Source organism: Ranitomeya variabilis, chromosome 3 (genome assembly GCF_051348905.1).
Source record: "Ranitomeya variabilis isolate aRanVar5 chromosome 3, aRanVar5.hap1, whole genome shotgun sequence".
NCBI classification, from domain to species: Eukaryota; Metazoa; Chordata; class Amphibia; order Anura; family Dendrobatidae; genus Ranitomeya; species Ranitomeya variabilis.
The window spans coordinates 418,829,501-418,853,141 of NC_135234.1; the positions used below are offsets into that span (position 1 = coordinate 418,829,501).

General features: G+C 47.7%; 1 protein-coding gene, 3 non-coding genes and 2 pseudogenes across 4 annotated transcripts in view; all 6 read left to right on the forward strand.

Annotated features, from left to right (window-relative positions):
• The window catches only part of TEX14 (testis expressed 14, intercellular bridge forming factor), a 416,166-nt gene that overhangs the window by 179,137 nt on the left and 213,388 nt on the right, over nt 1-23,641 (forward strand). The gene's annotated exons all lie outside the window — the stretch shown is intronic.
• LOC143763258 (small nucleolar RNA U3) lies at nt 439-655 on the forward strand. The gene has a single exon (XR_013212339.1). It is a non-coding gene; the product is annotated as a small nucleolar RNA U3 (small nucleolar RNA).
• On the forward strand, nt 2,566-2,768 carry LOC143763267 (small nucleolar RNA U3; annotated as a pseudogene).
• Nucleotides 6,661-6,877, forward strand: LOC143763255 (small nucleolar RNA U3). The gene has a single exon (XR_013212336.1). It is a non-coding gene; the product is annotated as a small nucleolar RNA U3 (small nucleolar RNA).
• Nucleotides 9,565-9,773, forward strand: LOC143763266 (small nucleolar RNA U3). Its single transcript, XR_013212346.1, has one exon. It is a non-coding gene; the product is annotated as a small nucleolar RNA U3 (small nucleolar RNA).
• On the forward strand, nt 15,736-15,924 carry LOC143763268 (small nucleolar RNA U3; annotated as a pseudogene).

Consider the following 23,641-nt stretch of genomic DNA (forward strand, 5'->3'; position numbering starts at 1 on the left):
CTTAGCCTTACTTCCAAGGAGCAGCTTACTACCCAGGGACAGTGTTTCTAGCTCTACTACACAGGTACAGCTCTCCTGTCTGTTTATTCACCCGTGCTGCAAAACCTGATATTCCATTGTGTAGGATGTTTAGAAGGATCTACAGGTTCCGGGTGTTTCTCATTGGCTGGTTGCAGTGACATATGCAGATTAGATCCAGAGACATCTGTGATCTGGAGGATTATGGGGCCGTTATACAAGTATGGAAGCTTCTATAGGATCACTGTGTCAGGTGTGATGTCTCCCTAATTTTGCACACTGTAGTCACGTCTCTGATCACCCACAATGTGTCAGCGTTTATTTACAGCCTTAGTTTGTGTGATGTTGTGTTAATGAATCTCCATAATGTTACACGCAGGGTCCTATTCCCCGGAGGGGCATCACGGCCAGGAAGAGGTTAAGACTATATTTTCAGGGATCATTTCTATAGTGTGTAACTTGAGAAATGTGCTCTAAAGTGTCCAAACTTCCCAACCACGAGGAGGAGCTGTAGTGATCTCTCCTGAGCGTGAAGTGAGCTCTCAGTTCTGCTTCATTGCAGGGGCTGATTGCTGGTGATGATCGTTCTCCTTCTCTGTTACAGGGAGGTGGAGGGGGAGATCACAAGCTGAGTGGTTGTGTTATATTTTAGTTAGCTTAATAAAGATAGACTGAAAGTACTTGTGTACTTTCATAAGATATTGTTAACTAAATATTATTTTTTCTAGTGATGGGCAGTCTGGCTGTCATGGTTCTGCTCACCATAAAGAGTCAACTCTTTTGGATCCCTTTTAAATATGTGTTCATCATAGGTGAACACATATTTAAGGTGACTTCAGTATGGTTGATACCCCACCCACCAATGGTAGAAACCACGCCCATGTGCAGCCACCCAATGAAATTGATGAATGGGCAGGGTTACGTCTGCCGAACTTGGGAATTATATGCCCAGTGAGAGCCATTAAGAGAATTCAGTGGCTCTCACTGGGGTGCTGGCTCCCATCATTCACAGCAGGGAGCCTACTCTTTCTCTCGGAACGTTCATGAACGACCCATCACTACTTAATATATGAAACTGCACAAAATCAAATCTTTTCAAAATATTATTAAAAATTGCTAGATAAACAGATACGTATACCATGTGAAAGGCACACCCTTGTTATGCAAAAATCATGTCTCCAGATAGTTGCCTCTGGCTCCCAGCATTTTCAGCGGAGTTATGTCATTCTGCATCCAGTACTTAAAATAAGGAACAGTCCAGCTTGGAATCTGAGGTTTGGCAAAGCTCTCTTAGCCCTTCTACCCAGTGACAGCTCTCTTAGCCTTACTGCCCAGGACAGCTCTCTTGGCCTTACTACCCAGGGATAGCTCTCTTAGCCTTACTACCCAGGGACAGCTCTCTTAGCCTTACTACCCAGTGACAGCTCTCTTAACCTTACTACCCAGGGATAGCTCTCTTAGCCTTACTACCCAGGGACAGCTCTCTTTGCCTTACTACCTAGTGACAGCTCTCTTAACCTTACTACTCAGGGATAGCTCTCTTAGCCTTACTACCCAAGGACAGCTCTCTTAGCCTTACTACCCAGTGACAGCTCTCTTAGCCCTTCTAACCAGGAACAGGTCTCTTAGCCTTACTACCCGGGGACATCTCTCTTAGCCTTACTACCCAGGGACAGCTCTCTTAGCCTTACTACCCAGGGAAAGCTCTCTTAACCTTACTACCCAGGGATAGCTCTCTTAGCCTTACTACCCAGGGATAGCTCTCTTAGCCTTCTACCCAGGGACAGCTCTCTTAGCCTTACTACCTAGTGACAGCTCTCTTAGCCTTACTACCCAGGGACAGCTCTCTTAGCCTTACTACCCAGGGACAGCTCTCTTAGCCTTACTACCCAGTGACAGCTCTCTTAGCCCTTCTAACCAGGGACAGCTCCCTTAGCCCTAGTACCCTGAGACAGCTCTCTTATGTCTATTTCACACTATCAGTATTTGTAAGCCAAATCCAGGAGTGGGTGAAAAATACAGAAGTGGTGACAGCTTTCCCTCTGATTGTTCCACTCCTGATTTTAGCTTACAAAACCTGATGAAAAATACTGATAGTGTGAACGTGGCCTTAGCCTTACTTCCAAGGAGCAGCTTACTACCCAGGGACAGTGTTTCTAGCTCTACTACACAGGTACAGCTCTCCTGTCTGTTTATTCACCCGTGCTGCAAAACCTGATATTCCATTGTGTAGGATGTTTAGAAGGATCTACAGGTTCCGGGTGTTTCTCATTGGCTGGTTGCAGTGACATATGCAGATTAGATCCAGAGACATCTGTGATCTGGAGGATTATGGGGCCGTTATACAAGTATGGAAGCTTCTATAGGGTCACTGTGTCAGGTGTGATGTCTCCCTAATTTTGCCCACTGTAGTCACGTCTCTGATCACCCACAATGTGTCAGCGTTTATTTACAGCCTTAGTTTGTGTGATGTTGTGTTAATGAATCTCCATAATGTTACACGCAGGGTCCTATTCCCCGGAGGGGCATCACGGCCAGGAAGAGGTTAAGACTATACTTTCAGGGATCATTTCTATAGTGTGTAACTTGAGAAATGTGCTCTAAAGTGTCCAAACTTCCCAACCACGAGGAGGAGCTGTAGTGATCTCTCCTGAGCGTGAAGTGAGCTCTCAGTTCTGCATCATTGCAGGGGCTGATTGCTGGTGATGATCGTTCTCCTTCTCTGTAAAGGTACCGTCACACTAAACGATATCGCTAGCGATCCGTGACGTTGCAGCGTCCTCGCTAGCGATATCGTTTAGTTTGACACGCAGCAGCGATCAGGATCCTGCTGTGATGTCGCTGGTCGCTGAATAAAGTCCAGAACTTTATTTGGTCGTCCGATCGCCGTGTATCGTTGTGTTTGACACCAAAAGCAACGATACCAGCGATGTTTTACACTGGTAACCAGGGTAAACATCGGGTTACTAAGCGCAGGGCCGCGCTTAGTAACCCGATGTTTACCCTGGTTACCAGCGTAAAAGTAAAAAAAACAAACAGTACATACTCACCTGCGCGTCCCCCAGCGTCTGCTTCCTGCTCTGACTGAGATCCGGCCCTAAAGTGAAAGTGAAAGCACAGCGGTGACGTCACCGCTCTGCTGTTAGGGCCGGAGCTCAGTCAGTGTTAGGAAGCAGATGCTGGGGGACGCGCAGGTGAGCATGTAGTGTTTGTTTTTTTTACTTTTACGCTGGTAACCAGGGTAAACATCGGGTTACTAAGCGTGGCCCTGCGCTTAGCAACCCGATGTTTACCCTGGTTACCCGGGGACCTCGGCATCGTTGGTCGCTGGAGAGCGGTCTGTGTGACAGCTCTCCAGCGATCAAACAGCGACGCTGCAGCGATCGGCATCGTCGTCGCTATCGCTGCAGCGTCGCTTAATGTGACGGTACCTTTACAGGGAGGTGGAGGGGGAGATCACAAGCTGAGTGGTTGTGTTATATTTTAGTTAGCTTAATAAAGATAGACTGAAAGTACTTGTGTACTTTCTTAAGATATTGTTAACTAAATATTATTTTTTCTAGTGATGGGCAGTCTGGCTGTCATGGTTCTGCTCACCATAAAGAGTCAACTCTTTTGGATCCCTTTTAAATATGTGTTCATCATAGGTGAACACATATTTAAGGTGACTTCAGTATGGTTGATACCCCACCCACCAATGGTTGAAACCACGCCCATGTGCAGCCACCCAATGAAATTGATGAATGGGCAGGGTTACGTCTGCCGAACTTGGGAATTATATGCCCAGTGAGAGCCATTAAGAGAATTCAGTGGCTCTCACTGGGGTGCTGGCTCCCATCATTCACAGCAGGGAGCCTACTCTTTCTCTCGGAACGTTCATGAACGACCCATCACTACTTAATATATGAAACTGCACAAAATCAAATCTTTTCAAAATATTATTAAAAATTGCTAGATAAACAGATACGTATACCATGTGAAAGGCACACCCTTGTTATGCAAAAATCATGTCTCCAGATAGTTGCCTCTGGCTCCCAGCATTTTCAGCGGAGTTATGTCATTCTGCATCCAGTACTTAAAATAAGGAACAGTCCAGCTTGGAATCTGAGGTTTGGCAAAGCTCTCTTAGCCCTTCTACCCAGTGACAGCTCTCTTAGCCTTACTACCCAGGGACAGCTCACTTAGCCTTACTACCCAGGGATAGCTCTCTTTGCCCTTCTACCCAGTGACAGCTCTCTTAGCCTTACTACCCAGGGACAGCTCTCTTAGCCTTACTACCCAGGGATAGCTCTCTTAGCCTTACTACCCAGGGATAGCTCTCTTACCCTTACTACCCAGGGACAGCTCTCTTAGCCTTACTATCCAGTGACAGCTCTCTTAGCCCTTCTAACCAGGAAGAGGTCTCTTAGCCTTACTACCCAGGGACAGCTCTCTTAGCCTTACTACCCAGGGACAGCTCTCTTAACCTTACTACCCAGGGATAGCTCTCTTAGCCTTACTACCCAGGGACAACTCTCTTAGCCCTACTACACTGGGACAGCTCTCTTAGCCTTACTACCCAGGGACAGCTCTCTTAGCCTTACTGCCCAGGACAGCTCTCTTAGCCTTACTACCTAGTGACAGATCTCTTAGCCTTACTACCCAGGGATAGCTCTCTTAGCCTTACTACCCAGGGACAGCTCTCTTAGCCTTACTACCCAGTGACAGCTCTCTTAACCTTACTACCCATTGATAGCTCTCTTAGCCTTACTACCCAGGGACAGCTCTCTTAGCCTTACTACTCAGGGATAGCTCTCTTAGCCTTACTACCCAGGGACAGCTCTCTTAGCCTTACTACCCAGTGACAGCTCTCTTTTGCCCTTCTAACCAGGAACAGGTCTCTTAGCCTTACTACCCGGGGACATCTCTCTTAGCCTTACTACCCAGGGATAGCTCTCTTAGCCCTTCTACCCAGTGACAGCTCTCTTAGCCTTACTACCCAGGGACAGCTCACTTAGCCTTACTACCCAGGGATAGCTCTCTTCGCCCTTCTACCCAGTGACAGCTCTCTTAGCCTTACTGCCCAGGGACAGCTCTCTTAGCCTTACTACCCAGGGATAGCTCTCTTAGCCTTACTACCCAGGGATAGCTCTCTTAGCCTTACTACCCAGGGACAGCTCTCTTAGCCTTACTATCCAGTGACAGCTCTCTTAGCCCTTCTAACCAGGAACAGGTCTCTTAGCCTTACTACCCAGGGACAGCTTTCTTAGCCTTACTACCCAGGGACAGCTCTCTTAACCTTACTACCCAGGGATAGCTCTCTTAGCCTTACTACCCAGGGACAACTCTCTTAGCCCTACTACCCTGGGACAGCTCTCTTAGCCTTACTACCCAGGGACAGCTCTCTTAGCCTTACTGCCCAGGACAGCTCTCTTAGCCTTACTACCTAGTGACAGATCTCTTAGCCTTACTACCCAGGGATAGCTCTCTTAGCCTTACTACCCAGGGACAGCTCTCTTAGCCTTACTACCCAGTGACAGCTCTCTTAACCTTACTACCCAGGGATAGCTCTCTTAGCCTTACTACCCAGGGACAGCTCTCTTTGCCTTACTACCTAGTGACAGCTCTCTTAGCCTTACTACTCAGGGATAGCTCTCTTAGCCTTACTACCCAGGGACAGCTCTCTTAGCCTTACTACCCAGTGACAGCTCTCTTAGCCCTTCTAACCAGGAACAGGTCTCTTAGCCTTACTAACCGGGGACATCTCTCTTAGCCTTACTACCCAGGGACAGCTCTCTTAGCCTTACTACCCAGGGAAAGCTCTCTTAACCTTACTACTCAGGGATAGCTCTCTTAGCCTTACTACCCAGGGATAGCTCTCTTAGCCTTCTACCCAGGGACAGCTCTCTTAGCCTTACTACCTAGTGACAGCTCTCTTAGCCTTACTACCCAGGGACAGCTCTCTTAGCCTTACTACCCAGGGACAGCTCTCTTAGCCTTACTACCCAGTGACAGCTCTCTTAGCCCTTCTAACCAGGGACAGCTCCCTTAGCCCTAGTACCCTGAGACAGCTCTCTTATGTCTATTTCACACTATCAGTATTTGTAAGCCAAATCCAGGAGTGGGTGAAAAATACAGAAGTGGTGACAGCTTTCCCTCTGATTGTTCCACTCCTGATTTTAGCTTACAAAACCTGATGAAAAATACTGATAGTGTGAACGTGGCCTTAGCCTTACTTCCAAGGAGCAGCTTACTACCCAGGGACAGTGTTTTTAGCTCTACTACACAGGTACAGCTCTCCTGTCTGTTTATTCACCCGTGCTGCAAAACCTGATATTCCATTGTGTAGGATGTTTAGAAGGATCTACAGGTTCCGGGTGTTTCTCATTGGCTGGTTGCAGTGACATATGCAGATTAGATCCAGAGACATCTGTGATCTGGAGGATTATGGGGCCGTTATACAAGTATGGAAGCTTCTATAGGGTCACTGTGTCAGGTGTGATGTCTCCCTAATTTTGCACACTGTAGTCACGTCTCTGATCACCCACAATGTGTCAGCGTTTATTTACAGCCTTAGTTTGTGTGATGTTGTGTTAATGAATCTCCATAATGTTACACGCAGGGTCCTATTTCCCGGAGGGGCATCACGGCCAGGAAGAGGTTAAGACTATACTTTCAGGGATCATTTCTATAGTGTTTAACTTGAGAAATGTGCTCTAAAGTGTCCAAACTTCCCAACCACGAGGAGGAGCTGTAGTGATCTCTCCTGAGCGTGAAGTGAGCTCTCAGTTCTGCTTCATTGTAGGGGCTGATTGCTGGTGATGATCGTTCTCCTTCTCTGTTACAGGGAGGTGGAGGGGGAGATCACAAGCTGAGTGGTTGTGTTATATTTTAGTTAGCTTAATAAAGATAGACTAAAAGTACTTGTGTACTTTCATGAGCTATTGTTAACTAAATATTATTTTTTTCTAGTGATGGGCAGTTTGGCTCTCATGGTTCTGCTCACCATAAAGAGTCAACTCTTTTGGATCTCTTTTAAATATGTGTTCATCATAGGTGAACACATATTTAAGGTGACTTCAGTATGGTTGATACCCCACCCACCAATGGTTGAAACCACGCCCATGTGCAGCCACCCAATGAAATTGATGAATGGGCAGGGTTACGTCTGCCGAACTTGGGAATTATATGCCCAGTGAGAGCCGTTAAGAGAATTCAGTGGCTCTCACTGGGGTGCTGGCTCCCATCATTCACAGCAGGGAGCCTACTCTTTCTCTCGGAACGTTCATGAACGACCCATCACTACTTAATATATGAAACTGCACAAAATCAAATCTTGTCAAAATATTATTAAAAATTGCTAGATAAACAGATACGTATACCATGTGAAAGGCACACCCTTGTTATGCAAAAATCATGTCTCCAGATAGTTGCCTCTGGCTCCCAGCATTTTCAGCGGAGTTATGTCATTCTGCATCCAGTACTTAAAATAAGGAACAGTCCAGCTTGGAATCTGAGGTTTGGCAAAGCTCTCTTAGCCCTTCTACCCAGTGACAGCTCTCTTAGCCTTACTACCCATGGACAGCTCTCTTAGCCTTACTACCCAGGGATAGCTCTCTTCGCCCTTCTACCCAGTGACAGCTCTCTTAGCCTTACTACCCAGGGACAGCTCTCTTAGCCTTACTACCCATGGATAGCTCTCTTAGCCTTACTACCCAGGGATAGCTCTCTTAGCCTTACTACCCAGGGACAGCTCTCTTAGCCTTACTATCCAGTGACAGCTCTCTTAGCCCTTCTAACTAGGAACAGGTCTCTTAGCCTTACTACCCAGGGACAGCTCTCTTAGCCTTACTACCCAGGGACAGCTCTCTTAACCTTACTACCCAGGGATAGCTCTCTTAGCCTTACTACCCAGGGACAACTCTCTTAGCCCTACTACCCTGGGACAGCTCTCTTAGCCTTACTACCCAGGGACAGCTCTCTTAGCCTTACTGCCCAGGACAGCTCTCTTAGCCTTACTACCTAGTGACAGATCTCTTAGCCTTACTACCCAGGGATAGCTCTCTTAGCCTTACTACCCAGGGACAGCTCTCTTAGCCTTACTACCCAGTGACAGCTCTCTTAACCTTACTGCCCAGGGATAGCTCTCTTAGCCTTACTACCCAGGGACAGCTCTCTTAGCCTTACTACCTAGTGACAGCTCTCTTAGCCTTACTACTCAGGGATAGCTCTCTTAGCCTTACTACCCAGGGACAGCTCTCTTAGCCTTACTACCCAGGGAAAGCTCTCTTAACCTTACTACCCAGGGTTAGCTCTCTTAGCCTTACTACCCAGGGATAGCTCTCTTAGCCTTCTACCCAGGGACAGCTCTCTTAGCCTTACTACCTAGTGACAGCTCTCTTAGCCTTACTACCCAGGGACAGCTCTCTTAGCCTTACTACCCAGTGACAGCTCTCTTAGCCCTTCTAACCAGGAACAGGTCTCTTAGCCTTACTACCCGGGGACATCTCTCTTAGCCTTAGTACCCAGGTACAGCTCTCTTAGCCTTACTACCCAGGGACAACTCTCTTAGCCTTACTACCCAGGGACAGTTCTCTTAGCCCTACTATCCAGGGACAGCTGTCTTAGCCTTACTACCCAGGGACAGATCTCTTAGCCCTACTATGCAGGAATTGCTCTCTTAGCCTTACTACTCAGGGGGCAGCTCTCTTAGCCTTACCACCCAGGGGCAGCTCTCTTAGCCCTACTACCCAGGGACAACTCTCTTAGCCCTACTACCCAGGGACAGCGCTCTTAGCCTTACCACCCAGGGGCAGCTCTCTTAGCCTTACTACCAAGGGGCAGGTCTCTTAGCCTTACTATCCAGGGACAGCTCTCTTAGCCCTACCACCCAGGGACAGCTCTCTTAGCCGTACCACCCAGGGACAGCTCTCTTAGCCTTACCACCCAAGGACAGCTCTTTTAGCCCTACTACCCAGAAACAGCTCTCTTAGCCCTACCACCCAGGGACAGCTCTCTGAGCCCTCCCACCCTAGCTCTTCTACCCATGGAGCGCTCTCTTAGCCCTACTACACAGGGACAGCTCTCTTATCCCTACTACCCAGGGATAGCTCTCTTAGCTCCACTACCCGGGGACAGCTCTCTTATCCTTACTACCCAGGGACAGCTCTCTTAGCCTTACTACCCAGTGACAACTCTCTTAGCCTTACTACCCAGGGACAGCTCTCTTAGCCCTACTACCCAGGGACAGCTCTCTTATCCCTACCACCCAGGGACAGCTCTCTTAGCCCTACTACCCAGGGACAGCTCTCAGCCCTACTATCCAGGGACAGCTCTCTGAGCCCTACTTCCTAGGGACAGCTCTTTTAGCTCTACTACCCAGTGACATGATCTTCTAACATGTAGACTGTGTAGAGTGAGCTACAGAGTTAGTGTGTTTCTCTTTGGCTGCTTGAAGTGACATATGCAATTTAGTTCCGAAGACGTGTGAAGTTGTGTTAATGAATCTCCCTAATGTTACACGCAGGGTCCTATCACCCAGAGGGGCATCACGGCCTGTAAGAGGTTAAAACTGTACTTTCAGGGATCATTTGTTTAGTGTGTAACTTGAGAAATGTGCTCTAAAGTGTCCAAACTTCCCAACCATGAGGAGGCGCTGTAGTGAACTCTTCTGAACGTGAAGGGAGTTCTCAGTTCTGCTTCATTGCAGGGGCTTATTGCTGGTGATGATTGTTCTTCTTTTCTGGGGCGGAGAGGGAGATCACAAGCTGGGTGGTTGGTTTATGTTAGTTAGATAAAAATCGATTAAAAGATACTTATTTAATGTTTAGTTTTATTCCCTTTACCCCCAAGGGTGGTTTGCACGTTAATGACCGGGCCAGTTTTTACAATTCTGACCACTGTCCCTTTATGAGTTTATAACTCTGGAACGCTTCAACGGATCTTGGCGATTCTGACACTGTTTTCTCGTGACATATTGTACTTCATGATAGTGGTAAAATTTCTTCGATATAACTCGCGTTTATTGTGAAAAAAAACAGAAATTTGGCGATAATTTTGAAAATTTCGCAATTTTCCAACTTTGAATTTTTATGCCCTTAAATCACAGAGATATGTCACACAAAATACTTAATAGGTAACATTTCCCACATGTCTACTTTACATCAGCACAATTTAGGAACCAAAATTTTTTTTTGTTAGGGAGTTATAAGGGTTAAAAGTTGACCAGCAATTTCTCATTTTTACAACACCACCATTTTGGAAAGTAGACCCTCTAAGGAACTTATCTAGATGTGTGGTGAGCACTTTGACCCACCAAGTGCTTCACAGAAGTTTATAATGCAGAGCTGTAAAAATAAAAAATCATATTTTTTCACAAAAATTATCTTTTCGCCCCCAATTTTTTATTTTCCTAAGGGTAAGAGAAGAAATTAGACCACAAAAGTTGTTGTGGAATTTGTCCTGAATACGCCGATACCCCATATGTGGGGGTAAACGACTGTTTGGGCGCATGGCAGAGCTCGGAAGGGAAGGAGCGACATTTGACTTTTCAATGCAAAATTGACTGGAATTAAGATGGGACGCCATGTCGCGTTTGGAGAGCCCCTGATGTGCCTAAACATTAAACCCCCCTCAAGTGACACCATTTTGGAAAGTAGACCCCCTAAGGAACTTATCTAGATGTGTTTTGAGAGCTTTGATCCCTCAAGTGTTTCACTACAGGTTATAACGCAGAGCCGTGAAACTAAAAATTCTTTTTTTTTCACAAAAATGATATTTTAGCCCCCAGTTTTGTATTTTCACAAGGGTAACAGAATAAATTGGACCCCAAAAGTTGTTGTCCAATTTGTCCTGAGTACGCTGATACCCCATATGTGGGGGGGAACCACTGTTTGGGCGCATGGCAGAGCTCGGGAGGGAAGGAGTACCATTTGGAATGCAGACTTAGATGGATTGGTTTGCAGGCGTCACGTTGCATTTGCAGAGCCCCTGATGTACCCAAACAGTAGAAACCCCCCCACAAGTGTCCCCATATTGGAAACTAGACCTCCCAAGGAACTTATCTAGATGTGTTGTGAGAACTTTGAACCCCCAGGTGTTTCACTTGAACACTACAGTTTACAATGCAGAGCCGTGAAAATAAACAATCCTTTTTTTTCCCACAAAAATGATTTTTAGCCCCCCAAATTTATCTTTTCCCAAGGGTAACAAGAGAACTTGGACCCCAAAAGTTGTTGTCCAATTTGTCCCGAGTACGCTTATTCACCATATGTTGGGGTAAACCCCTGTTTGGGCGCACTGTAAAGCTCGGAAGGGAAGGAGCACTTTTTTACTTTTTCAATGCAGAATTGGCTGGAATTGAGATCGGACGCCATGTCGCATTTGGAGAGCCCCTGATGTGCCTAAACAGTGGAAACTCCCCAATTCTAACTGAAACCCTAATCCAAACACACCCCTAACCCTAATCCCAACGGTAACCCTAACCACAACCCTAACACTGACACACCCCTAACTAATCCCAACCGTAAATGTAATCCTAACCCTGACTTTAGCCCCAACCCTAACTTTAGCCCCAACCCTAACCCTAACTTTAGCCCCAACCCTAACCCCAGCCCTAACCCTAACCCTTGCCCTAACCCTAACTCTAATGGGAAAATGGAAATAAATACATGTTTTTAATTTTATTATTTTACCCTAACTAAGGGGGTGATGAAGGGGGGGGTTTGGTTTACTTTTATAGCATTTTTTATAGCGGATTTTTATGATTGGCAGCCGCCACACACTAAAAGACGCTTTTTATAGCAAAAAAGTTTTTGCGTCTCCACATTTTGAGACCTATAATTTTTCCATATTGTGGTCCACAGAGTCATGTGAGGTCTTGTTTTTTGCGGGACTAATTGACGTTTTTATTGGTAACATTTTCAGACACGTGACAGTTTTTGATCGCTTTTTATTCTGATTTTTGTGAGGCAGAATGACCAAAAACCAGCTATTCATGAATTTCTTTTGGGGGAGGCGTTTATACCGTTCCACGTTTGGTAAAATTGATAAAGCAGTTTTATTCTTCGGGTCAGTACGATTACAGCGATACCTCATTTATATCTTTTTTTATGTTTTGGCGCTTTTATACGATAAAAACTTTTATAGAATAAATAATTATTTTGGCATCGCTTTATTCTGAGGACTATAACTTTTTTCTTTTTTCTTTGATGACTCTGTAGGCGTCTCGTTTTTTGCGGGACAAGATGACGTTTTCAGCGGTACCATGGTTATTTATATCCGTCCTTTTGATCGCGTGTTATTCCACTTTTTGTTCGGCGGTATGATAATAAAGCGTTGTTTTTTGCCTCGTTTTTTTTTTTCCTACGGTGTTCACTGAAGGGGTTAACTAGTGATATAGTTTTATAGGTGGGGTTGTTACGGACGCGGCGATACTAAATATGTGTACTTTTATTGTTTTATTTTTTTAATTTAGATAAAGAAATGTATCTATGGGAATAATATTTTTTTTTTTCTTTAATTAGGAATTTATGTATTTTTTTTTTTTTACACATGTGGAAATTTTTTCATGTTTGATCGCGGTGTCCCGGGGGTTAATGTGCCGGGGGCGGTCCATGACCGCTCCTGGCACATAGTGCCGGATGTCAGCTGTGATAATCAGCTGACACCCGGCCGCGATCGGCCGCGCTCCCTCCGTGAGCGCCGCCGATCGCGCTGGACGTACTATCCCGTCGGTGGTCATACGGGCCCACCCCACCTCGACGGGATAGTACGTCCAATGCCAGAAAGGGGTTAAAGACTAAAGTTTACTAAACATTCAATTCAAATGAGCTTTGCTGACAGGACTGTGTACATGTTAGTATTGCCAAAATGAATGGTAGGGATGGGGGATGGGGGTAGGGAGGTATACAGAGGTCCAGGATATATCAGGCTTCTTTTAGAGGATAGGGACATGTCCAGGGTGGGGTGTAGAAGTCCGTGACATATCCAGCTCTTTAGTTGGGGGAAATATTAGCTTTATTTTTTAATTAACTAAATCAAACACAAAAAAACCCAGATGTGTTTGGCACTATGTCACTCCGCATCCAGCAATAGGGAGCAGTCCAGCTTGGACTCTGAGATCTGCCACAGACCTCAGCCCCACTACCCAGGGACAGCTCTCTTAGCCCTACCACCCAGGGACAGCTCTCTCAGCCCTACTGCCCAAAGACAGCTCTCTTAGCCCTACTACCCAGGGACAGCTCTCTTAGCCCTACTACCCAGGGATAGCTCTCTTAGCTCTACTACCCAGGGACAGCTCTCTTAGCCCTACTACCCAGGGACAGCTCTCTTAGCCCTACTACCCAGAGACAGCTCTCTTAGCCCTACCACCCAGGGACAGCTCTCTTAGCCCTACTACCCAGGGACAGCTCTCTGAGCTCTACTATCTGAGGACAGCTCTCTTAGCCCTACTACCCGGGGACAGCTCTCTTAGCCCTACTACGTAGGGACAGCTCTCTTAGCCTTACTACCCAGGGACAGCTTACGTAGCCCTACTACCCGGGGACAGCTTTCTTTTCTCTACTACCCAGTGACAGCTCTCTCAGCCCTACTGCCCAAAGACAGCTCTCTTAGCCCTACTACCCAGGGATAGCTCTCCTAGCCCCACCACCCAGGGACAGCTCTCTTAGCCCTACTACCCAGGGATAGCTCTTTTAGCCCTACTACCCAGGGATAGCTCTCTTAGCCCTACTACCCAGGAAAGCTCTCTTAGCTCTACTACCCAGGGACAGCTCTCTTAGCCCTACTACCCGGGACAGCTCTCTTAGCCCTACTACCCGGGGACAGCTCTTTTAGCCCTACTACCCAGAGACAGCTCTCTTAGTCCTACCACCCAGGGTCAGCTCTCTTAGCCCTACTACCCAGGTTCAGCTCTCTTAGCCTTACTACCCGGGGAAAGCTCTCTTAGCCCTACTACCAGAGGACAGCTCTCTTATCTCTTTTACCCAAGGACAGCTCTCTCAGCCCTGCTGCCCAGAGACAGCTCTCTTAGCCCTACCACCCAGGGTCAGCTCTCTTAGCCCTACTACCCAGGTTCAGCTCTCTTAGCCTTACTACCCGGGGAAAGCTCTCTTAGCCCTACTACCAGGGGACAGCTCTCTTACCTCTACTACCCAGGCACAGCTCTCTTAGCCCTACTACCCAGGGACAGCTCTATTAGCCTTACTACCCAGGGACAGCTCTCTCTGCCCCACCAACCAGGGTCAGCTCTCTTATCTCTACTACCCAGGGACAGCTCTCTCAGCCCTGCTGCCCAGAGACAGCTCTCTTAGCCCTACTTCCCAGGGACAGCTCTCTTTGCCCCACCACCCAAGGACCGCTGTCTTAGCCCTACTACCCAGGGTCAGCTCTCTTAGCTCTACTACCCGTGGACAGGTCTCTTAACCCTACTACCCAGGGACAGCTCTCTTAGCCCTACTACCCAGGGACAGCTCTCTTAGCTCTACTACCCTGGGACATCTCTCTTAGCCCTACTACCCAGGGACATCTCTCTTAGCCTTACTACCCGGGGGCAGCTCTCTTAGCCCTACTACCCAGCAACACCTCTCTCAGCCCTACTACCCAGGGACAGCTCTCTGAGCCTTACTTCCCAGGGATTGCTTTCTGAGCCCTACTACCCAGGGACAGCTCTCTTAGCTCTACTACCCAGGGAGTGCTCTCTAAGGGTACTGTCACACAGTGCCATTTTCATCGCTACGACGGCACGATCCGTGACGTCGCAGCGTCGTATGATTATCGCTCCAGCGTCGTAGACTGCGGTCACACTTTGCAATCACGGCGCTGGAGCGATGCCGAAGTCCCCGGGTAACCAGGGTAAACATCGGGTTATTAAGCGCAGGGCCGCGCTTAGTAACCCGATGTTTACCCTGGTTACCAGCGTAAACGTAAAAAAAACAAACAGTACATACTTACATTCCGGTGTCTGTCCCCCGGCGATCTGCTTCTCTGCACTGTGTAAGCACCATAGCCGGAAAGCACAGCGGTGACGTCACCGCGTCACCGCTGTGCTCGCTTTCCGGCCGGCAGGCGCTCACAGTGCAGAGAAGCTGAGACGCCGGAGGACAGACACCGGAATGTGAGTATGTACTGTTTGGTTTTTTTACGTTTACGCTGGTAACCAGGGTAAACATCGGGTTACTAAGCGCGGCCCTGCGCTTAGTTACCCGATGTTTACCCTGGTTACAAGCGAACACATCGCTGGATCGGTGTCACACACAACCATCCAGCGATGTCAGCGGGTGATCAAGCGACGAAAGAAAGTTCCAAACGATCTGCTACGACGTACGATTCTCAGCAGGGTCCCTGATCGCTGCTGCGTGTCAGACACTGCGATATCGTAACAATATCGCTAGAACGTCACGAATCGTACCGTCGTAGCGATGAAAATGGCACTGTGTGACAGTACCCTTAGCCCTACTACCCAGGGACAGCTCTCTTAGCCCTACTAGCCAGGGACAGCTCTCTTAGCCTTATTACCCAGGGACAGCTCTGTTATCTCTACTACCCAGGAACATGATCTTCTAACATGTAGACTGTGTAGTAGAATGAGCTACAGAGTTAGTGTGTTTCTCATTGGCTGCTTGAAGTGACATATGCAGATTAGTACCAAAGACATGTGTGATGTTGTGTTAATGAATCTCCCTAATGTAAAACGCAGGGTCTTATCACCCGGAGGGGCATCACGGCCTGCAAGAGGTTGAGACTATATTTTCAGGGATTGTTTCTATAGTGTGTAATTTCCCAACCATGCGGAGGAGCTGTAGTGATTTCTTCTGAGCTTGAAGTGAGTTTTCAGTTCTGCTTCATTGCAGGGGCTGATTGCTGGTGATGATCTTTCTCGTTTTCTGTTACAGAGAGGGTGGAGGGGGAGATCACAAGCTGAGTGGTGGTGTTATATTTTAATAAGTTTAATAAATATAGATTAATGGTATTATTGATTGCTTGTTTGTAAAGAATGTTGTTCACTAATTATTAGTTTATTTTTTAAAATTATTATTAATTGAAAAGTGCTAGATAAACAGGTATGTATGCCAGGTGAAGGGTGCACTCATGGCATGCAAATTGTGTTTTCTCTTTTTAAACCATAATAAAAACCCAAAACATCTAAATGACACTGATCAAAAGTTCACATACCCTGGTGATTTTGGCCTGATAACATGCACAGATGGGTTTGAATGGCTACTAAAGGTAACATTCCCACCTGTGACCTGATTGCTTGTAATCAGTGTGTGTGCATAAAAGTTGAGTGAGTTTCTGGGATCCGGACAGACTCTTGCATCTTTCATCCAGCCACTGACCGTTCTGGATTGTGATTTATGGGGAAAGCAAAAGAATTGTAAGCTGATGTTAGGGCTAGCGGAACGCACTAAATAATAAAGAGGTAGATATGAGGTGCGTTCGCAGCCAGGGTTCCACCGTGCAGAGATGGTACCTGCTGCTGAGTAATGGTGGATGGACACTTGCTCACACGTTGGTTAGACTTCACCCAGTGTGAATGGAAGTGAACTCTGTTGCTTCACAGAGTTGCCAAAATACGCTGCGCCCTGTTAGCAGTCACAGGGTGTAGCTGCTAGACACTAGTAGGATCCCTATATATCACCCCCACTAAACTGGTAATTGGACTTGCTGTGACCCTCGGTGGCTTTTGAGTCCGCGTCCGAGGACGCCCCGAGTCAGATGCAGAGTCCAAGCGGGAATTCCCACCCTACACTGACAGGCTGTCAGGAAAGCGCACTGATTGCGCATGGTGCCGTACAGACGGGCACAGCAAAAAGGCACTGTAACGTGTGCAGGTAGCACTGTCGGGCGCTAGATAGCTTCCACCATTCGCGAGCAGTCAACAGCACAAGGAATGAGTATGATTAAGGAGCTTTCATCCATCGACAGTCATTCATCTACACACACACGTTATCAAGTTTATACTAGCGCATGGCAGTGCGGCCATGCGAACCTTTTAGGCTATGTGCACACGTAGGAAAAGAGGTGCAGAATTTTCTGCACAAAAGCCGAATCTCCTGGCAGAATCCGCAGCCGCGGATTCACCGCGGTTTTTATGCGGATTTTGTGCAGTTTTAATGCGGAATTGATGCGGATTTTGTGCGGAATTTCTGCGGTTTTTGCCACTGCGGATTTTTATCATGGAGGGGTGCAGAAACGCTGCAGATCCGCACAAAAGAAGTGACATGCACTTCTTTGAAATCGGCAGCAATTCTACACTGATATTTCCGCACCATCTGCACAGCTTTTTTTTTTATCCCATTGAATAACATCGTACTGTACATCGCAGTGCGGATCTGAAGTGTTTCTAATAATATAAATAGAATACCAGCGCACTACCAATATAAACAAATATATACGGGGTGCAAACAAAAGCGGTGAAACACCAAGAAAAGAAAAAAGGAAAACAGAGCCGGTTCATGTGATTGCACACTACACAATGAAGATAAATAGCAAGGTAAACTTTTATTGACACATCAGATAAAAACAATTAAAACAGGAATAAACCAACATCCCCACGTATGCCCGCACAAGTGCAACAATACAAATAAATAAAGGCGCCATTAATCACAATGCTAAAATAGCAATAAATAACACAGTGACCTCAATGTCCCGTGAGGCATAATACATATATAGCTAAACCCTGATGGCATGAGGGGTATAATGGGCACCTCTACCAAATAGACACAAATCTACTGACTGTAGGATAGGGAAAAAGCCCATATGGGTCAATATGGCATATGAGAACCAAGAGGCGCCTGAACAACTGGGTCCCGATAATGCGGTAGTGAAAGCAAAGGTCAATATAGGAATAGTAGTTGTGTATCCGCATCAATGCCCAAAAAACGAGATATATCTACCGCCAATGGAGAAAGTAAATCCAGGTCCCGGGAGCTGCCAAACAGAGCACAGAGAGGCGCTGTGAAAAAACCCAGATAAGGGTGAGAGGCGCTGGAGGCAGGGCGAGAGCGTGGGGAGGAAGCCCAACGCGTGTCGCCGTTACATGAATGGCTTCGTCAGGGGAAGGTGAGTGACAACGGTCAACAGCAGTTTAAATACCTTATGTGAGAATGAACTGGAGGACGAGCGATGCCGAGAGCCGGAACCGGAAGTGACGCCGGAAGGGCGGAAGAGCATGAAATGGCAGACGTCTCTGCCAATACTACACAATGCGCATGCGCTGGGGAGTCAGCGCCGCGCATTGTGTAGCAAAATGGGAGCAAGATAGAATAAAATAAATGGCAGCGAAAATGAACATACTTGATGGGGGCACCCAACTAAACCGGTAATGATGATGGGGGACCCCACAAAAAATGGAAGGTACCCTAAGTAAAAATCCCATCCCACACTGACACACCCACAAAAAACACATAACGAGACATACAAAACGGTGAGTACCCCAGCTGGTGTGAGGGTATAATGCAGCACAGGACAAGTGGTAACGAGCAAATACCACTAAGACCCATTAGACTGTGCTGAGAAACCTGAGGGAAGAAAAAGCAAATAACCAAAATAATGAATGAAAGAAAAAGAAAAGAAATAAAAGGAAAATAAATAATGAAAAACAACACCTCTAAATTGAAAATAAATATATAAAACATATATGCAAACAAACACACCAAATATGATAACATGGTTCTAAAAATGTATTCCATAGTTTAGGCCAGACACGGCGTAGCTCCCATACTGTGAGAGAATTATGAAACAAAAGAATTGCCCAAAATAGATAAGGCAAAAAGTAGGAAGGACGTGGGACATAAACCACCTGGAAAAAGCGGGGCAGCATAGTCTGACCGTAGGGACCTGGATGCGAAAAAAGGGATGAACAAGACCTAGCGAGACCAGTCACAAACTAGCAAAAGTGGGACAAAAGGTAGAAATAAAGAGGCACCGCATCCACTTACAGGTGAGGGCACAACGTACCTACATGTACGCCAAGATCGTGGTAAATTGGATGCTGGTACTACGGAAAAAAGATGGCATAGAGATACTCTGACCCAAAGGATCAGACATAGAAACATATAAATTTCTTGAGACGATCAGAAAACATAATGTCCCGACAAATCACATCCAACTTGCTGGAAGAGAGTCCATCTTCGTTCAAACAAACAACAGTGCCGGGGGTTCCCTTGTACATAACAGTCCAAGAGCCCTTCGGATCTACCCGTGGGTGACAAGTCCTCCTATGTCTATCATAAGCAAAATATCAGTGTCAGGGCATATAATGCCACCACGATCCTCTTGTTGACATAGGGCAGAAGTAGGGATAACTAGTTCAACTTCGGGCAGCCCCACAAGTCCGTCCACAAGTAGTTCGTTGCCGAACAAAAAGTCTTCATCCATATAAACGGAGACCTGTGCCACAGGTCCTAGGTACAGCCTGTACCCCGAATGGTCCAAACTTGAAGGAACACAGGAAGCATCTCAAAAGCATATTAGAGGTACAAAGGGCAGTCCCAATGGACATCTGGGAGGGACAAGAAAGACATCACGTTAGATTAGTACAGGAAACCGGTAAAAAGAAGATCTTCATTAATCCCAGAGGGAGCAGTGGAATGTAACATAAAGATCCAACGGGCCTCTGCTTGTAAAAGCCTATTCTCCAATGATCCCCCTCTGTCAATCACATGAAGCGGCTCTGTTTTCCTTCGATCTGAAGTGTTTCTGCACGGAAATCTGCATCGTGTGCACATAGCCTTATAGCGGAAGCTCTCCGGGACCTTCCCAGTGATCCAATAGGAACTGCTTTTTCGCCACTGATCAGTGAGGTATGCTCAGTAGAGGAAAAGCAGGACTTAGTCCCAGGAGCGTCTGCTCGCCGCTGATCAGTGCTGGTTACAATGGCTGGACCTGGAAGGGCAGTAGTAACCAAGTGCACAGTATCTGCCTGAGCCAGATGCTGGGACCGATGTCTCTGCTGAGCAGGCTCCACTGTGGCTGTAGAAGAATGGGAGACTACATTGGACATGGTTCAAGATTACCCCTGTGAAGTGGTGGGAACTCGACACCTAATATTACCCCCTCCTTGGGCCTTGCCACGTTCTAGGGCTGCAATGAGCAGCAGAGCCTGAATGTGCTCCACACGTTCCCAGGTTCTGTCCTCTGTGCCATGACCCTTCCAGTCCACTAGATTGTGCTTTTTGCCATGTACCACCTTACACCCCATGATGGCATTCACCTCGTAATCGTCCGTAGACGATGCACACAAAACTTGCCTGGGGGCACAGACTCTAGCGAAACCGGGGCCACGGTTCTCAGGCTCTCAGAAGGGACAATAAGCCGAGGCTCCTCCTCCTCTGATGACACTACTGAGCGGGAGAGAACGTCAGCACGAATGTTCTCCCCGGAGAGAAAATGGAGGGTGAAATGGAACCGGGAAAAGAACAGGGACCATCTAGCCTGGCGATAATTTAGCCGCTGGGCAGTCTGTATATACACCAAATTATTGTGGTCGGTGTAAACTTGGAAGGGAAAGCGAGCCCCCTCCAGGAGGTGTCTCCACTCTGAGAAAGCCAACTTCATGGCTAGCAACTCCCTGTCCCCGATGGAATAATTCCTCTCCGCTGGTGTGAAGGTCTTGGAGAAGAAGAAGCAAGGATGCTTTCAACCTTGAGCATCCTTCTGGAAGAGGTCTGCTCCAGCACCGACGGAAGAGGCATTCACCTCCATGATAAATGGTTTATCAACATCGGGGCGATGTAAAATGGGAGCGCTAGCGAAGTGTGACTTGATAGAGAGAAAGGTCTTGGAGACCTCCTCAGACCACAATTTGGGATTTGCTCCCTTCTTGGTGAGGGCAACCAAGGGAGATACCAAAGTTGAGAAGTGGGGAATGAACTGGCGATAATAATTAATGAACCCCATAAAGCGCTGCACGGCTTTAAGAGAATGGGGTTCCTGCCAGTCCATCACAGCCTGTATTTTGGCAGGTCCATGGCCAATCGCCGGGCAATGATGATATAGCCCAGGAAAGACAAGGATTCCTGCTCAAACACACACTTCTCCAACTTGGCATAGAGGGAGTTTGCCCGTAGGAAGTCGAAGACTTTGCAAACATCTCCGGTGGGAGTCTATATCTGGAGAGTAGATGAGAATATCATCCAGATAGACTACGACCGAGGTGGTGAGCATAACCCGGAAGATATCATTCACAAACTCTTGGAAAACGGCAGGAGTATTACAGAGCCCGAAGGGCATCACCAGGTATTCATAGTGCCCCTCCCCCGTGTTAAATGCCGTCTTCCATTCATCCCCTCACGGATGCAAATCAGGTTGTAAGCACCCCGCAGATCAAGCTTAGTAAATACCCTCGCTCCCCGCATCCTATCGAATTGCTCAGTTATCAGGCAGAGGGTATTTGTTCTTAACGGTGATGGCGTTAAGACCCCTGTAATCTATGCATGGATGTAATTCTCCGTTCTTCTGCACGAAGAAGAACCTCGCCCCTGCAGGTGACACTGACTTCCTAATGAATCCTCTTGCCAGATTCTCCTGAATGTTTTGTGACTTCGCCTTTGTCTCCGGGAGTGAAAGGGGGTAGAATCGACCCTGGGGAGGCTCTGCACCAGGCAGGAGGTCAATAGGAAAGTCATAGGGGCTGTGGGGCAGAAGGGTCTCCGCAGCCCTCTTGTATAACACGTCCGCATAGGGCCAATAGTGCTTGGGGAGAGAGCAAACATCTGCGGGTCCTTCAGTTGTAGCAACCTGAACGCACTCCCTCAGACATCTACCCTCACATGACTCACTCCATCCTAGAATTCTCCCAGAGGACCACTCTATGTGAGGAGAGTGGTAGCTTAGCCATGGTATCCTTAACAGGACCTCATCAATTCCCTCGGGAATGACTAGCAGGGAGATAATCTCCTGATGGGAAGGACATATGAACAAAGTAAATGGGATGGTCTGGTGTGTTATTTGTGAGGGCGGAGTCGACCAATTCACCACTCGTACAGTCACCGGCTTGGCGAGCATCACCAGGGGTATTGCGTGGCGTTGGTCGAAGACAGAGGACATAAAATTCCCCTCCACTGGTTGGGTCCAAAGTGATTGTCCCTTTGAATGACAGTTTGAAGGAAAACATTGCCGTGTCTAGTGTACCACCTCCTACATCCACTAGATGCTGACGTTCTCCATCTGGAGGCAAGATGTCCTGACCGCCGGCAGACATGACAGACCTCGAGTGCACGAGCGGTCTGGGACTTAGATCCCGCTCGTGACACCTCCTTGGCCTCATGTGGCTCGAATGCCTGGACCGGAGATTCCAGAGGTTTGGTGAAGGTGGGAGCCAGCCGAAACCTCTGCCTACACTGGGCTCGCTCCAACCTTCGCTCGTTAAAACGAAGGTTGATCCGAGTTGAAACAGCTATTAGCTCCTCCAGTGTGGCGGGAATCTCCCTAGTGGCCAAAGCGTCCTTTACATGGTCAGCCAGCCCCCTCCAAAATACAGGGATGAGGGCTTTATCCGGCCACTCCAGCTCAGATGCTAAAGTCCGGAAGTGGACGGAAAAATGGCTGGACGGAAAAATGGCTGACCAAGGATGAGCCCTGTGTCAGTGCCAGCAGTTGGAGTGCCGTATCATGAGTGACTTGAGGTCCCAAAAGACCTGTTTCAGAGTGCTCAGGAACCGGAGAGCACTCTGCACCACATGATCGTCGAGCTCCCACAGTGGCGTAGCCCACTCCAACACCTTGTCCGACAAGAGGGATATAATGAATCCCTCTTTAGCCCACTCTGAGGGGAAACGTGCAGCAAGGAGCTCAAGGTGTATCGCACACTGGTTCATGAATCCCCTGCATGACTTGCTATCGCCAGAGTACCTCTCTGGCAACGGGAGGCGGGATAAGGTCGGAACAGAGGTGGCAATGGACAAACTAGCTGCATCTACAGCTGAGGTTGTGCGCTCGAGAGCCGCCAACCTGCCCTCCAGCTGTTGATTGTACCGCTGCAGCCACTGTTTGTCTGCCATTACTAGCCAGACCCTGGCGCTAGTATAATGTTAGGGCTAGCGGAACACACCAAATAATTAAGAGGTAGATATGAGGTGCGTTCGCAGCCCGTGGTCCACCGTGCACAGATTGTACCTGCTGCTGAGTAATGGCGGATGGACGCTTGCTCACACGTGGGTTAGACTTCACCCAGTGTGAATGGAAGCAAACTCTGTTGCTTCACAGAGTCACCAAAAAACGTTGCGCCCTGTTAGCAGTCACAGGGTGCAGCTGCAAGACACTAGTGGGATCCCTTTGAAACACCCACTGAACTGGTGATTGGACTCGCTGTGACCCTCGGTGGCTTTTGAGCCCGCGCCTGAGGACTCCCCGAGTCAGATGCAGAGTCCAAGTGCGAATTCCCACCCTACACTGACAGGCTGTCAGTGCTGGTTACAGTGGCTGGACCTGGAAGGGCAGCAGTAACCAAGCGCACAGTATCTGCCTGAGCCAAACGCTGGGACCGACGAGTCTGCTGAGCAGGCTCCACTGCGGCTGGAGAAGAATAGGGACCGCAGTGGACATGGTTTGAGATTCCCCCTGTGCAGTGGCGGGAACTTGACACCTAACAGCGGATCTATGGAAAAAGGTAGTTGAATTGTATACAACAGGAAAGGGATAC